This window comes from Solanum dulcamara, chromosome 12 (genome assembly GCF_947179165.1).
Source record: "Solanum dulcamara chromosome 12, daSolDulc1.2, whole genome shotgun sequence".
Classification (NCBI taxonomy): domain Eukaryota; kingdom Viridiplantae; phylum Streptophyta; class Magnoliopsida; order Solanales; family Solanaceae; genus Solanum; species Solanum dulcamara.
In genome coordinates, this window is record NC_077248.1 from 9,038,852 (window position 1) to 9,055,289 (window position 16,438).

General features: G+C 37.1%; 1 pseudogene; it reads right to left on the reverse strand.

Annotated features, from left to right (window-relative positions):
* Window positions 1-7,699: 7,699 nt before the first annotated feature.
* The window catches only part of LOC129875574 (transcription factor MYB1-like), a 54,989-nt pseudogene continuing 46,250 nt past the window's right edge, over window positions 7,700-16,438 (reverse strand).

Below are 16,438 nucleotides of genomic sequence, written 5' to 3' on the forward strand. Positions count from 1 at the left end.
TTGATAAACTTTTATTTTTTCTTATATACATGTATATTGTTTTCAATGTTTAAGTTTTATCATTTTTTTTAAAAAAATAATTTTAAAGTCTTTGTTTCCTTTCAAATTAATATTTTCAAAAGTTAGTCAAATAATTTTTCAAATCGTCTGATAACCGCGCGTTAGCGGCCACTTTGAATGCTTAACACCTTCTCAAAGTAAAAATAAGAACCTTCTGCTTTTTTCTCTGAATTTTTAAGACTTTAAATTTGTTAGAGTCTTTTAAATTAAGTTTTTTTAATTTTTTTAAAAAATTAAGTGGCGACTCTTATTTTTTAAAATTAAATTTTTCTCTATAAAGTTGAAATTAATTTTAAACCGTCTTTTTTCTATATAACAGGTGGATTCAATTCCCATTGCACCAAAAGGGTAAAACATCAGTTTAAAGTCCGGATGCACCATAATGAAAAATATTTGAGGGTAAGACGGCAGATTCAAGTTCTATCGCACCAAGAGAGTAAGAGATCAATTTGAATTTTGATATGCCATAATGATAAGATATAGGGTATGAGTCCAATAGAATTATGGCCTAACACGCCTTATATGGATAAGACATTGAGTTTGAGTCTCAATGCATTATAGTGATGATAAAATGATGACTAAAGAAAAAATAATTTATTTTTAAAGAAAAGTCACAAAATTCGTCTAATTGAATTTGCTCCATTCTCTGAAAAGAATGTGGTAGCAATACATGATAAGTTTGAAATTTGTCCAATTGATTTACTCCATTCTATCGTATAAATGTGATAGCAGTGAATAATAAGTCTGAAAGAAGACAAGTGATTGAATGTATGAATAAGGGCGTGGAGGGACAAAATTATAATAGTCATTATTATGATAATTATAAGAAAGAACACTATTGATTCTCCAAATAGTCCTTCAAAACGTGAAGGTAATTTTTGTCATCATAATTATATGAAAGGTCATTGGACCCGTGGTCGTTGTGAGATCTAATAATTTGATAAATTATAAATCCTCCATCAAAAGAAAGGGAGATAAAGTAATAGTACACTTGACATTTCAAAATGATGTTGAGGTGGGTCATGCAAAAATGATAAAATTTTAAAGGCATGACAATGAGCTTATAATGCAAATTTATGAAGCATACAAACACTGTTAGTCAATTCCCCAAAGAGAATGTGACTTGTGATGAGTATCATGAATGCTCGACCATTCTTAAAGTGAATGAGTCAAGATGTAATAAAAATATTATGGGTTGGATATATGCCACAACTCACCTTGTCACGATCCGAATTTGGGTGTGATGACACTCATCTCAACCCACCGAGATAAGTCAGCCTAAAACTCAACGAAAAGTAATTGCGGAAGTAATTGAAATAAAACAAGGTTTAAATTAGTCAAAAACAAATAATTAATCTCAAAATCCTTCAATACTAGTTGTCACGTGTACAAGCCACTAATACATTACCAAGGTACAAAATAAAATACAGTCACAATGTCTTTGTCTCTAGAATAGAACTAAAACATAATAAAAGAGTAAGATGTGTCCGCTAGATGGATGTAACAGCTACCTCGACACTCGAAATGATAGTCTCGGGTGTAATAAAAAATTGTAGGAGATGAAGCAGGTCTGTGCTCACAACCTACACAAGTGTAGAAGCAAGGGGTGAATACCAAACAACACGGTACTCAGCAAGTGGATAACTAAAACTAAGCAAAGCTCAATAGATACAAGTACTCCTGTCATCCCAACCGAACTTCCTTAATTACAACCTCCATAAAACCAGCCCAACTCTACACTCTACACAATAATAATAATACATTCCACGAATACTCATCAATAGTCTCATCAAGTGAATCATATCAAGTCAAGTTCAACATATACAGAGCAATAAGTGGTAAACAAGAATTCACAGATATTAACAAAATGCGATGCAATGCAATGAGATGATGCATGTTTGTCCTAGCGGTACACATCCGCTGAACTACAGTCCGGAACTCATGGGGGACATTTCTGTCCATATTACCTACCACGGAGCGTGTGGCCTGTCCCCTCAATATACATATCCTGCCACGGAGCGTGTGGCCCGACCCCTTTGTTTCATAATACCTTCCACGGAGCGTGTGGCCCGACCCATTTGCTTCATATCATTTTCAATCTCAGCACTATATATCAGAACCAATGCAATCAATTCATGTTCATATGATTCACAATAATAACATGACAACAACAATAATTTTTCTTATCTCACATCAACATAGTCATTTCACCTGTCCAAAATAAACCCATAATCACAACATATCAATTTCACCAATACATGTCATTAGATCACCATTTTATACCCCTCATCTCCATTTTTAAGGCCAATCATACAGTCAATAACTCAGTCAATTCTCATTACTCCCCAGTACACATTACACGGAAATAGAAGCATCTACAAGCTTAAAGTGAGGTTTAGAAATTCACTTGCCTTAATTACTCAAGCAATCACTCTGAGACTTGAGCCTTCCCTTTTCGTTGGGCCTCCAAATAAGTATTATCTAATCAAATAAATAACCATAATAATATTTTGAAACTAACAACACCCATGTCTAGCTTAGACCCAAAAACTCACACAAATCTATTATCAAGTTCCCAAATCTTGATGCCAATTAATAAATCAAATATTATATTTTCTAAATTTCAAACCTAGGGTTAAGTCTCAATTTCCTTCAATATCATAATTTTAATAAAATTTCTATAATATAATACACCTACTATTTAGTTACCTGTCTCAATATATCAAAACTTAATTTATAATGTAAAATAAAATAATAATAGTTAAAATTGAAGCCACTGGTTACGAAACCAGTGGCAGTAACCACGCCAAATTTCTATTGCTGTTTACAAATCAAATTCCTATTGCTTTCATAATTTCACATGATGCTAATAGAATAATAATAATAATATGACCCCTAACTTAAACTTACCTGTTTGTTGTAGTGAATCCTTTTTCGTCCTCGACGTCGCGCAGGTAACTTTCTCGTCTATTCCCTTTATCTTTTCTATTCTAATTACTTATGTATTAAGGTAACAAACCCCACTAACCTATTTTCATAAATATAAGAAAAGTGGTATAAGGTATTAAATAAATTATCAATTTAGACCACCAACTAATTAGTTATCTAAAAATCACCCGTCAACTAATTAACCGTAATTATCGAATAGTCTAAAATTCCCAATTTAAATATACGAAGGGGATCTTCTATGAAAAAAGGAGGACTCGTACTCAAAATGGCCTAACGGTTCATTACATTATCCACCACTAAAAATCATGTTCTTCCTTGAACATAGAGTAAAGGAATATACCTGAAGATTCAGAAAGATAGGGATATCTGGCACGTATATCGGCCTTCGTCTCCCAAGTCGCCTCTTCGACTGAATGGTGTTTCCATTGTACCTTCACTGAAGCTATCTCCTTGGTTCTAAGCTTACGAACCTGCCTATCTAGAATAGCTATAGGCTCCTCTTCAAATGTCAGGTCTAGACCCAACTCCACTGAATCAAGTGATAACACATGGGACATATCCAAAACATACTTCTGGAGCATGGAAACATGAAACACGTTATGCACAACAGATAAGCTAGGTGGTAGACCAATTTATAAGCTACCTTTCTAACTCGCGCCAAAATCTCAAATGGCCCAATGAATCGAGGGTTGAGCTTTCCCTTCCTCCTGAACCACATCACGCTCTTCATGGGCAACACTTGAAGCCAAATATAATCACCCACCATGAACTTTAATGGTCAAACTCTCCGGTCTGCATAACTCTTCTGCCTACTCTGGTCTGTCAATAGTCTACCCTGAATCCTACGAACCTGCTCTATAGCATCTCTAAGCAAGTCTGTATCTAAGGAGTCCATCTCAGCTAAGTCAAACCATCTAATAGGAGATCGACACCACCTCAAATAGAGCCATCTAAATACTGGAGTGATAACTATTGTTGTAGGCAAACTCCACTAGGGTCAAGTGTTGATCCCATCTATCACTAAAATCAATAACACAAGCTCAAAGCATATCTTCCAACACATGAATCGTCCATTCGGACTGACCATCAGTCTGTGGGTGAAAAGTTGTACTCATATTAAGTCTAGTACCCAAACCATACTGTAATACGTGCCAAAAATGCAAAGTAAATACTGAACCCCGATCCGAAATGATGGATACTGGACACCATGAAGTTGAACGATCTGACTAATATATAATTGGGCTAGCTTATCTGCTGTGTACCTTACCTTAACTGGAATACAATGGTCGGACTTTTTCATCCTGTCAACAACCACCCATATAAAATCATAACCACCCACGGTGGGAGATAAGCCCATAATGAAGTCCATGATGATCATTTCCCACTTCCAAGTGGGAATAAGCATCCTCTGACTCATGCCCCTAGGCCATTGGTGCTCACACTTTACCTGTTGGCAAGGTAAACACCTGGACACAAACTCTGTAATATCCTTCTTCATCCCACACCATCAATAGTGCTGGCTCAGATCATGATACATCTTGGCTGCTCTCGGATGGATAGAATACCTTGAACAATGAGCCTCCTCCAAAATAAATCTAGTCAGGTCACCCACCTTAGGCACACAAATTCTGCTGCCAATCCTCAGTACACCTTTTGAATCAAGTACCGCCTCTTTAGCTTCACCTCTTAATACCTTATCTTGAACGATACATAACTTTTCATCCTCGAACTGTCTCTCCCGAATCTGCTCAACCAAGGAAGAAAGTGCCTCCACAAAGGCAAGAACACCACCATCCTCTGAAATCTACAATCGAATAAGGTTATTATCTAGCCTATGAATATCTCTAGCCAATGGTCGCTTCTCAACTTGGATCTCGACAAAAATCCCCATACTAGAGGACTTCCTACTCAAGGCATCCGCCACCATATTGACTTTTACTGGGTGGTACAAGATAGTCATATCGTAGTCCTTCAGCAACTCAAGCCATCTACATTGCCTCAAGTTCAAATCCCTCTAACTGAATATAGACTAAAAACTTATATGATCGGTGAAGACCTCGTAATGTACACCGTATAGGTAATGACTCCACAATTTAAGCACGAAGACTACGGCTGCTAACTCTAAATTATGAGTAGGATAGTTTTTCTCATGGGCCTTCAACTGTCTCGAAGCATAGGCAACCACTTTTCCCTTTTGCATCAACACTCCGCCTAAACCAATACCGTAAGCATCACAGTATATAGTAAAGCCCACACCCTCCCCGAGTAGCATCAAAACAGGAGCCAAAGTCAATAAATTCTTGAGCTTTTGGAAGCTCGCCTCACACTCGTCGGACCAATAAAAATCTACGGCCTTCTGAGTCAATCTAGTCAATGGAGCTACAATAGTGGAGAAGCCCTGCATGAACTGTCTGTATTAACCGGCTAAACCCACAAAACTACGAATCTCAGTAGAAGAAGTAGGCCTTGTCCAACCTCCGAATCCGGGTGTGATGGCACTCATCTCAATCCACCGAGACAAGTCAGCCTAAAACTCACACTTGGAGAACAAACAAATCACTGTGCAATATATAGCCATAAGTTATATTTTTAAAAAGTACGGTTTGCTTAGAGGCATAAAAGGGTTTACACAAAAGTCCTAACATTATTAAATAGAGATATATTCTCTTGTGGTGGATGCAATGTGGCTTGTTTCAGTCTGAAAATAGATGAAATATATGAATATGTGTAATAAATAATTATCATGTCTAGCTAGACGATGAAGGCTATATGAAAATTCTTGAAGGATTTAAAAGATCTTAAAGTGATTCCATTGAGTACCCGAATGATTGTGAGATTGCTTGAAATAAAGAAAGATCAATTCCAACCCGATGAAAATGATTGAAAATATCATTTATTGGTGTAGTTGGTGCACATACATATTGTTGGTTATGCAAATGCTAGAAGATTATTACATAACGAAAGTTATGTGAGAAGATTGTCATATTATCATCAAGTTATGATAAGATACTAATAAAGAAAGTGACTCAATACATAAAAGATGTGTGATTTTCTTTGAGAAAAAGAGACGAGCTTCAACAAAATTGGAATGTTCAATCTCCGAGTTAGCATCAAAGACATATCTTTGGAGAATCATGAATATGAGTTTATTTTATTCCAATGAATATATCCAAGGAAGAAATGATTGGTTAAGCAGATATAGGATATTCATTTGATCTGCATGCATGACGCTCAGTCTTAAATGAACTATTTGTTTACATGTGGAGGCATAACAATATCTTGACGTTCAATGAAGCAAACACTATTAGCCACTTCTTCAAATCATGCATAAAAAATAGTCATTCATGAAGAAAGTCAGGAATGTGTTTGGTTGAAAATAATGACCTATCATATTTATGAAATGTGTGGTTTTCCTTTTAAAAGGAATATCTCAATCACCATATACGAAAATAATACAACATATATAACTTAATTGAAGAAGGACACTTCAAAGGAGTCTGAACGAAGTACATTTCACCAAAGTTAGTCTTCACATATGATATTCAACAAATTGGTGAGATAAAAGTTCAATATATCTGTTCAAATGATAATCTTGTAGACTTATTCACTAAGGCATTGCCGACATCAATATTTGAGAAGTTAAGATATAAGATTGGAATGCACCGTCTCCGAGATATCAAGCGAAGCTTTCATCTAGTGGAGTAAAATACGCGTTGTACTCTTTTTTTTAATAATGATGTTGTTCCAGTTGGGTTTTCCTAGTAACATTTTTAATGAGACAACACTTAAAGCATATTAAGAGATGTATGTACTCTTTTTTCTTCACTAGTTTTTTTCCTACTGAATTTTTCCTAGTAAGGTTTTAGTGAGACACGTTATCTATGGACATCCAAGGAGGAGTGTTATAAATTCACTGAATTAGGGAATTATTCATTTGCTTGATACTTGAACTACTTACATTCATATATTTATATATATATATATATATATATATATATATATATATATATATATATATATATATATCCTAGTTCTACTCTTCGTTTTGGATAAGAATGTATCCATTAATTATGAATATACGTGGTGACTTTTGGAATGATATCTCAACATTATAAATAGGGTTGTCATTAATCATTGCAATGGATACTTGAAGACACTTGATCAATAGAAAAAAAAATTCTCTCCTTTATCTACTTATCTTGTCTTCTTATAGTTATATTGTTCCGAGCTTAATTTTACAATATTTTTACTATTACTTTTTTATTTTTTTTAAATTATATTTCTAAAAAAATGTAAAGTAGTAAAAATCTCATTAAATGAAGGATAATATGGAAGAGGAAAAAATCCTAACAAATTAAAAAATCACTTAATACAGAATAAAGAAAGTTACATAGAGATATTGCACATATTTAATCACATGAATAATATCAGAGTGCATATGCACTCATTAATTCTAGAATATTCAAAATTACTTTCCTAACAACTTGTATATGGGATACAAAGTATAATGGCCAAAAGTATCACAATTACAAGTTTACAATCTCTTTTAATCAAATAGATTCTTTTTAAAAAAAATTGGAGGCAGGGAAAGAGTAAATCAGAGAGGGATTAAAAGGTAGGGATTAAAAGGTGAGATATCAAATCCTCATCAAAGTGAAAGCCGGTCAAATCAACTACTAAGATTTTCCATTCAATCAAGTAGATTCCATAAGTCAATATCAGCAGAAAAACCATCCTAACCATCATTTTGTCCATATTGCATGGTGAATTAAGAGAAAAGTCACCCCAACCATCACTTATTTGTCCTTGTTGCATGGAGTTGCTTCCACCATTTAATGGTGGCTGTATTTCCTCATGTAACAAACTTGTAATGACCCGTTAGTTCATTTCGAGAATGAGTCCTCCTCCTTTAATAAAAGACCCTTTCCGTAAATTTAAGTTGAAAATTTTGGATTTTTTGGTAACTTCGGTTAGTTAGTTAATGGGTGATTTCAAATAATTAATTTAATTGGTGGGATAAAATTTTAATTTATTTAATATCCTATATCACTTTATTTATTAAAACAAAAGGGGATTAATATTAAATTGGTCATATCACAAACCAGTTGCGACTCTTTATTTTTCATTATCTCGCCGTCGACAAAGAATCACGGAAAACGCAGCAGGTAAACTTAATTAAGTTCCAAATTTTGGCTTATGTATATTGATAGTTTGTAAGCCTTAACCTTTATGATTATTTTATTGTTTTGTTATATAGTATATAGAATGGGTTGGAATCAATTTGATGTTGCTGTTTACGTAGGTTCTTAGATTTAAAGATAAGTTTTTGAGGTGAGAAGGATGCGTAGAATTTAATCAATTCAAATAGGGCAAAGAAATTATTCATATTCGTTTAATGTCACAATCCAACTCCGTAGGCTGTGACTGGGGTCTGACCTGGACCCCCTATACATATCTATCAGTTGTGGTCAAGTCGAACTATGAAAAATATGATACCTTACATAAGAACCCCAATGGGTCATACATTTTCATATACATATAGCCTCTTTTATTTGTCTCCTGAGGAGTTACATTAATAATATCATGAAAGGGCACGTAAGCCGACAAGGCTACCATAACATATTAACATTTACAGCACACCATATGGACACAGCTGAACAAAACTTACATATAACCCTCACACGCATGTCTACAGACCTCTAGAGTATCAATGGTATCATATGGTGGGACAGGGCCCCCGCCGTACCCCTGAATCAACGAACATATACATCAACATGACAATACCAACAGTTTAGGCTCTGGTATAATGGAGCACTTCCAAAATCGCTGAGTGGAAATCCTAAGCTGGCGGATCTCCAAATCACATGTCTGTACCTGCGGGCATGAAACACAGCCCCCCAAAAAGAGGGGGTCAATACGACGTATGTACTGAGTATATAAAACATAACATATCATAAATAGGATCACCTCTGAAATAAGAATTCAGAAGACAAGTATAATAACCAATAAATTACTATACCTGTATCTTGTGTAGTGAAATCATGTATATCATTATCATGTATCGTACCCAGCCCATTTTGAGACTCGGTGTTACAATTATGTCATGATACCATCATATGTCTATATACCGTACTCGGCCCTCCAGCAAGGGACTCATTGAATAGAGTAGTGCACACTTATGCCTGTGCTTTATGAAGTAAAATCATGCATGCTCATATCATATATCATTTCCAGCCCATTATAGACTCGGTGAAACATATAGGACCTATCTAGGGGCCCGGTGCCATCATCACATCATCATGTCATCATATCATCATATACATATATGTCGAGGAACGTACAGCCCAATCCCTATTTAGTAAAATAATGCGAGGTATGTATGGCCTGATCCATTTATACATATATCATGCCCGACCCATTATGGGAATCGATGAACAATGCAGTAAACCTGAGCACTATAACATATTCGGTCCGGGACTCGGTGAAAGATGTGTTACAATATACACGAGCAGAGTAGTGAAAAATAATACACAATTTAAATCATTATCTGAGACTCAATGAAGTAAATCAAGTGAACCATCACTTGAAGATCAGGGTAAGAATTATCTAAGATACCCTCTAGATGTTACTAGGGATCATATCAAATGGAGCCTCAGGAATCATAGACATGAAAATGCTAAACAGCTTATGGAATTAGAGACATTTGTCATCATAGAGTCTTTAGGGATAGGGGCTTATACATTCCATTACTATTCAACATATAGAAGACTCGAGAGTAGTAGCTCAACTACTTTAAGACTTTTAACATTCAGAATTGAATACGAGTCATGAGTTATACTCAGAACTCATGAATGGAATTAACCTCAAAACGCATATTACATTTCACTTATATCTAAGACATGTCAAAGAAAAGAAGAAATAGGTTTTATATACCTTTGGTAGACCAACTGCAACCAAGCCTACTTCGTTACTCCTTTAAGCTATTTAACACGAAGATAACATTATCATTAAGAACCTTCGACTTTCCAACTTCTAAATCTACAACCAATTATTCTTAGGAATCACTTCCTTGTTCACGCTTCTCGACTAAGTATGTCGATTAGTTGAGAAGTTATCAGAAATCGGGCAGCATGTCCCCTATATAACTTGCCCAATACGAACTTCCATTTAACCTCCAATAAACGCAGCCATACCAACAACAATAACCACCATCCATATACAATTAAACTCCTTCAACATTAGCCAAAACAAGATCCAAATTGTCCACCTAAAACCATGACTTCCGAAATACGGTTTTCGACCTTTATTTCATAAAATTACAACCACACGGAAGAGAGCACAACATGGCTGCAACCATCAGCACTTATACTCGTCCATAACTATATTTTCAGCCCTTTAACATGTACAAATCACCCTCAAATACAACACCACAATAACGATGGCACTAGCTAAACTTTAAGCCAACTAAATTAACATCAACACAACCCCTACATGACTTGCAACACCCTTTAACAATAACGTGCATATTTTCACATTTCCAACCCATATTTACACATCCATAACATGCTTAAACCCTTACTCAAATGTGTGAAAAGAGAATCAAGCCATACCTTAACAACTTAGCTTTCGAAACTTGCTGAAAATTATAGGTTCGCGTCGACCTCCTTGCTTCCCTAAGAATTTATTTACGTTGTTAAACACCGTCACTTAATCAAAAAATACCTTAGATAATTAATTCACGGAGTAAAAGTCAAAACCTTACCTTGGAGCAGCCTTAGTCGTAGCTCTTCCTTTCTTTCTCTCCATTTTCTTCTCTATGTTTAAGTGCAGCAACGTTCAAGTGTAGCAAAAGGATGAACTAAGACTTAGTTCTTAGTCATTCTTTACTTTTATAACTCATCTTTGGAGGTGACATATGGCAACCCCTAAGGGTGACACGTGTCCAGCTCCTACACATGTCCAACCCTAAGGGTGACACGTGTCCAACTCTCATAGGGCCACCTCCTCCATGCTCCAACCAATTGCTCCCACGTGGCTTGGTGGGGCCTATTTTTTAAGTAGGTGCATCACCCACTTGTAGTAGGTACATCACCTACATCCTCTTTTTCATAGGTTCGTAATCTCGTCTCACTTTAAGAACCTATATAACTCTTGCTACTTAAGCTCGACATGTACTCAAGTAGCTTGAATATATACAACATCCAAATCGGTAGATTGCGCAAGTAGGTCAATTATCATGACTCATTACTTGGCCTCCAATATCTTTTAAATCCGTCCAACCCTATTACCAATCATTACTACTCACATAGAGCTAGCTTATGCACACTTTGGGGGGTTGCATCCTCCTCCCTTCCTTAGACTTATTTGATAATTTCATGGGTAAGACGGATCACATGGTAGCTTTAGAGAAGCTAAACAAATATTCCCATGTACCAAAAGTGCGGGGTATAACATTTACTCACAGAATAACGCCAGTGACTGCAATTGCGATCTCGATGTTAGGGTTTCTGATATGTTATCATATTATGATCCATATTTTTATATATTGAGATATGTAATTAAATATTTTGTGTACTTTATTATATGAATACCTTTAGATTTATGATATTGGTAAAATTGGAACCTAATCCTAGGCATAAAATTTGGAAAATATGAGAGTTGACATGTTATTTGGCATCAACATTAGGAACTTGATTATAGATTTGAGTGAGTTATGGATCTAGGCTAGACATATGTTACTATGGGTAATGTTAGTTTCGAATTCTTAGTGTGATTATTTATTTGACTAGATTATATTGATTTGGAGGCCCAACAAAAAGGGAAGGCTCAAGTCCTGAGTGATTGTTTGATTATTTAAGGCAAGTGAACTTCTAAACCTCAGTTTAAGCTTGTAGATGCTAGTATTTCCTTGTTATATGCGTTGGGGAGTAATGAAGATTGGTCTGGGTTATTGACTTTATGATTGACCTTGAAAATATAGATAAGGTGTATAAAATGGCGATCTAATGATATGTATTAGTAGAATTGATGTGATGAGATTATCGACTTATTTTGGACATGTGAAATGACTATGTTGATATAAGATAAGAAAATTAATGTTGTTATCATGTTATTATAGTGAATCATATGAACATGAATTGATTGCATTGGTTCTGACATACTATGCTGAGACTGAAAATAATATGAAATAAAGGGGTCGGGCCACTTGCTCCATGGTAGGATATGTATAATGAGGGGATGGGCCACACTCTCCGTGATAGGTTACATGGACAGAAATTTTCTCCATGGGTTCCGAACTGTAATTTAGCAGATGTGTACCGATAGGACAGGCATGCATTATTTCATTACATTACATCGTATTTTGTTGATATTTGTGAATTCGTGTTTACCACTTATTGCTCTGTATATGTTGAACTTGACTTGATATAATTCACTTGATGAGACTACTGATGAGTATTCGTGGACTGTATTATTATTAGTGTAAATAGTAGAGTTGGGTTGGTTTTATACAAGTTCTAGTAAAGGAGGTTCGGTTGGAATGACAGGAGTACCTGTATCTATTGAGCTTTGCTTAGTTTTAGTTGTACACTTACTGAGTACCGTATTGTTTGATACTCACCCCTTGCTTCCACATTTATGTAGGTTGTGAGCCCAGACCTGCTTGATCTCTTAGTGTTCCCTACCATATCCGAGGCTATTATTTTGAGTGTTGAAGTAGTTACATCCATCTAGGAGACACTTCTTACTCTTCTATTATGATTTAGTCCTATTCTAGAGACAAAGACATTATGACTGTAATTCATTTCATACTTTGGTAATGTATTAGTGGTTTGTACACGTGACAACCAATCTTGGGGAATTTTGAGATTATTTATTTGTTTTGACTAAGTTAAACCTTGCATTATCTCATTTACTTTCCATTGGGTTTTAGGCTAACTTATCTCGGTGGGTTGAGATAAGTGCCATCACATCCGGATTCAGATTGTGAAAAAAAATGGAATTAGAGCCCCAGGTTCATAGGTCTCACGTGTATACAAGTCGATTCTAAGTAGATTCTTGAGGATCGGTACAGAGACATCTGTACTTATCTTTGAGAGGCTATGTGGACTTTTAGGAAATTTTCCCTTTTGTTCTTTCACTTTGTATCGTGCAAGGTTACTTATTTTAGTACTAAATTATCACATATCCTTTTTGACGAATGACGAGGACTAGAGCAACGGCTAGTAGTAGAGGAGGGAAGGCACTCTTTCAAGTTGATGTTGGGATAGGACCCCAAATAGGGGTAAATATAGAGGCCAAGCTAGAGGTCGCGGTCATGGGTTGGCGACATGTAGAGGTCATACCCGAGGAGCGACACCATATAGAGGTCGGGCTAGAGAGGCTTCTCCTAATCCACAGATTGATGCCAGAGAGGAACAGGTCCCTCCAGATCTTACTACTGCACCATTTCTTCAGGCTACTTTGATGCAAGTATTGGATGCTCTAGAAAGATTTAATCAGAGTGTGGGGGCGATAGGTACACCCAAGAGTTCTCAGACTAGAGCAGAGGCTAAAACCCTAGGGCAGCATTAGATTCCAGTTGTTCAGGGTCTAGTAGGCCAGCCACCTACTGGCCCTAAAGCTGATGAGGGTGAATTATAGGTAGGGGAGCTCAGGGTGCACCTGTAGTCAAGTTGACTGACGACGAGCAATGCCGATATGAGAGGTTTTGAAAAATAAACCCACCACAGTTTCAGTGTAGGAAGACTGAGAATGCTTATGAGTTCTTGATCATGTGCCGAGAGTTGTTAGAGCCAGTGGGGTTAGCGGAGACTCACAGAGTTTGTTATACTACACTCCAGTTACGTGGTCCAGCTAGAGAATGGTGGAGAGTGTATTTGAGTTCCAGGCCAGTTGGGTCACACCAGGTGACTTTGGATGAGTTTTCTAGTGCCTTTTATGACTATTTTATCCCTTCGAGTGTGAGGAAAGAGAGCCAATTATGATTTAAGAGTTTGAGGTAGGAGGGGCTTACATTTGCTGAGTATTAGACTCATTTCTACCAGTTGTCTATACATGTCATGGTTGTCCTTCCTGATAAGACAAAGCAAATTCACAGATTTGTGCGAGGACTGAACTATTCCATTCGTACAACAGTGTTTTGTCTCACTCATGAGGGTGCTTCCTTCTAGTCCATCGTGGATACATCCAAGGAGACGGAGCTGATAAAAAGAGAGGAGTTCAGGGACCCCAAGAGGGCCTGTGCTTCTAGTCAGTTTTTGGGTACCTCATTTAGAGGTAGAAGGTCCTATAAATGAGGTGGTTCTTTCAAATGTAGAGGACCAGTTCATGCATCTATGCCGACTTATGAGGATGGTCAGATACCTCATGGGTACCACAGTACAGGTCAGAGTTACTAGGGGTCACAATAGAGGCTCGTGAGCCGGGATGGTTATATAGGTTCCTCGAGTTCATCGCAGAGGTTTTTGCATGGGAGAGCATGTTATACTTATAGAGATCCAGCTCATTTTTCATGAAAGTGTACATCTCAAGGTCAAGGAGGAACCCAACCTAGTTCTTTAGTTTCAGTTAGAGGACCAGCACCGCCGGTCAGAGGTTGAGGTATAGCCTAGACAAGTAGAGGTAGTCGCACTCCTGGTAGGTGTGCTGGTGGTTCTATAGTCCCTTAGATAGGAGGTAGAGGTGTTGTGCAGGCCGGAGGTGGCAGGGGAGCTTAGTGGTATCCTTTTTTTGGGAGACCCGAAGATGAGGCTTCTAATACAGTTATCACTAGTATCGTCTCAGTCTACCATCGACCTACATCTGTGTTATTTTATCCAGGGTCTAAATTTTCCTACGTGTCTATCTATTTTACATCTGGCTTTGATTTTACATGTTATCGTATGCTTGTGTCTGTTCATGTTTCTACACCCGTGGGTGATCCCTTAGTGGTGGATCGAGTGTATCGATCCTATCTTGTTTCCTTGGTCAGGTATGATACTTGGGTAGATATGATTATTCTAGGGATGGTAGATTTTGATGTGATATTGGGTATGAATTGGCTTCCTCCCTATTATGCCATTCTTAATTGTTATGCTAAGATTGTTACCTTAGTGATACCTGGTGCCAGAGGATTGAGTGGAAGGGTACTAATGGTTCCTACCCTAGTAAGGTTATCTCATATATTCGTGCTCAAAAGTTGATTGATAGAGGGTGTATGTCTTATTTGTCCTTTATTTGGGATACCAGTATTGAGTCACCTCCTATGAAGACTATTCCGGTGGTTAAGGAGTTTTCTGATGCTATCCGAGGAGGGTGTGGGTTAGACTGTATATTATGATGCTTTCGGTGTTGGTTTAGGTAGTGTGTTGATGCAAAAAGGAAAAGTGATTACCTATTCTTCCAGACTGTTGAAGGCCCATGAGAAAAACTATCTTACTCATGACTTGGAGTTAGCATTTGTGGTCTTCGTTTTTAAGTTTTAGCGTTATTACCTATATGGTGTGCATTGCGAGGTCTTCACAATCATAGGAGTCTTTAGTATATATTTAATCAGAGGGATCTGAACTTGAGGCAGCGTAGATGACTTGAGTTGCTGAAGGACTAGGACATGACTATCTTGTATCATCCAGGAAAAGCCAATGTGGTGGCAGATGCCTTGACTAGGAAGTCCTCCAGTATGGGGAGTCTTGCGGCGATTTGAGTCAAGGAGCGACCATTGGTTAGAGATGTTCAGAGACTGGCTAATAGCCTTGTTTGATTGAAGATTTCAAAGGATGGTGGTGTTCTTGCCTTTGTGGAGGCACGTTCTTCCTTGATTTAGCAAATTCAGGAGAGGCAGTTTGAGGATGAAAAGTTATGTATCATTTGATACAAGGTATTGAGATTTCAGGTTAAGGAGGCGGTACTTGATTCAGAATGTGTATTGAGGATTGGCGGCAGAATTTGTATGCCTAAGGTGGGTGACCTTTACTACATGTATTTTGTAAGAGGCTCATTGTTTGAGGTATTCTATCCATCTTGGAGCTGCCAAGATATATCATGATCTAAGCCAGCACTATTGGTGGTGTGGGATGAAGAAGAACATTGCAACACAATTGGTGTCCAAGTATTTTACTTGCCAGCAGGTAATGTGTGAGCACCAGTGGCCAGGGGGTGTGAGTCACAGGATGTCTATTCCCACTTGAAGTGGGAAATGAACTCTATGGACTTCGTTGTGGGTTTACCTCCCACCCTGGGTGGTTATGACTCTATATTGGTGGTGGTTGACATATTGACCAAGTTTGCCCATTTTATTCTAGTTAAGGTGAGGTACACAATGGATAAGCTAGTCAGTTGTATATTAGTCAGATCGTTCGGCTTCATGGTATCCCAGGAAAAGAAACCTATTCCAAAAAAAGCCAATGCAAAAAAAAAACAAGATCAAAATCCACAAGTTATTAAGAAGCCA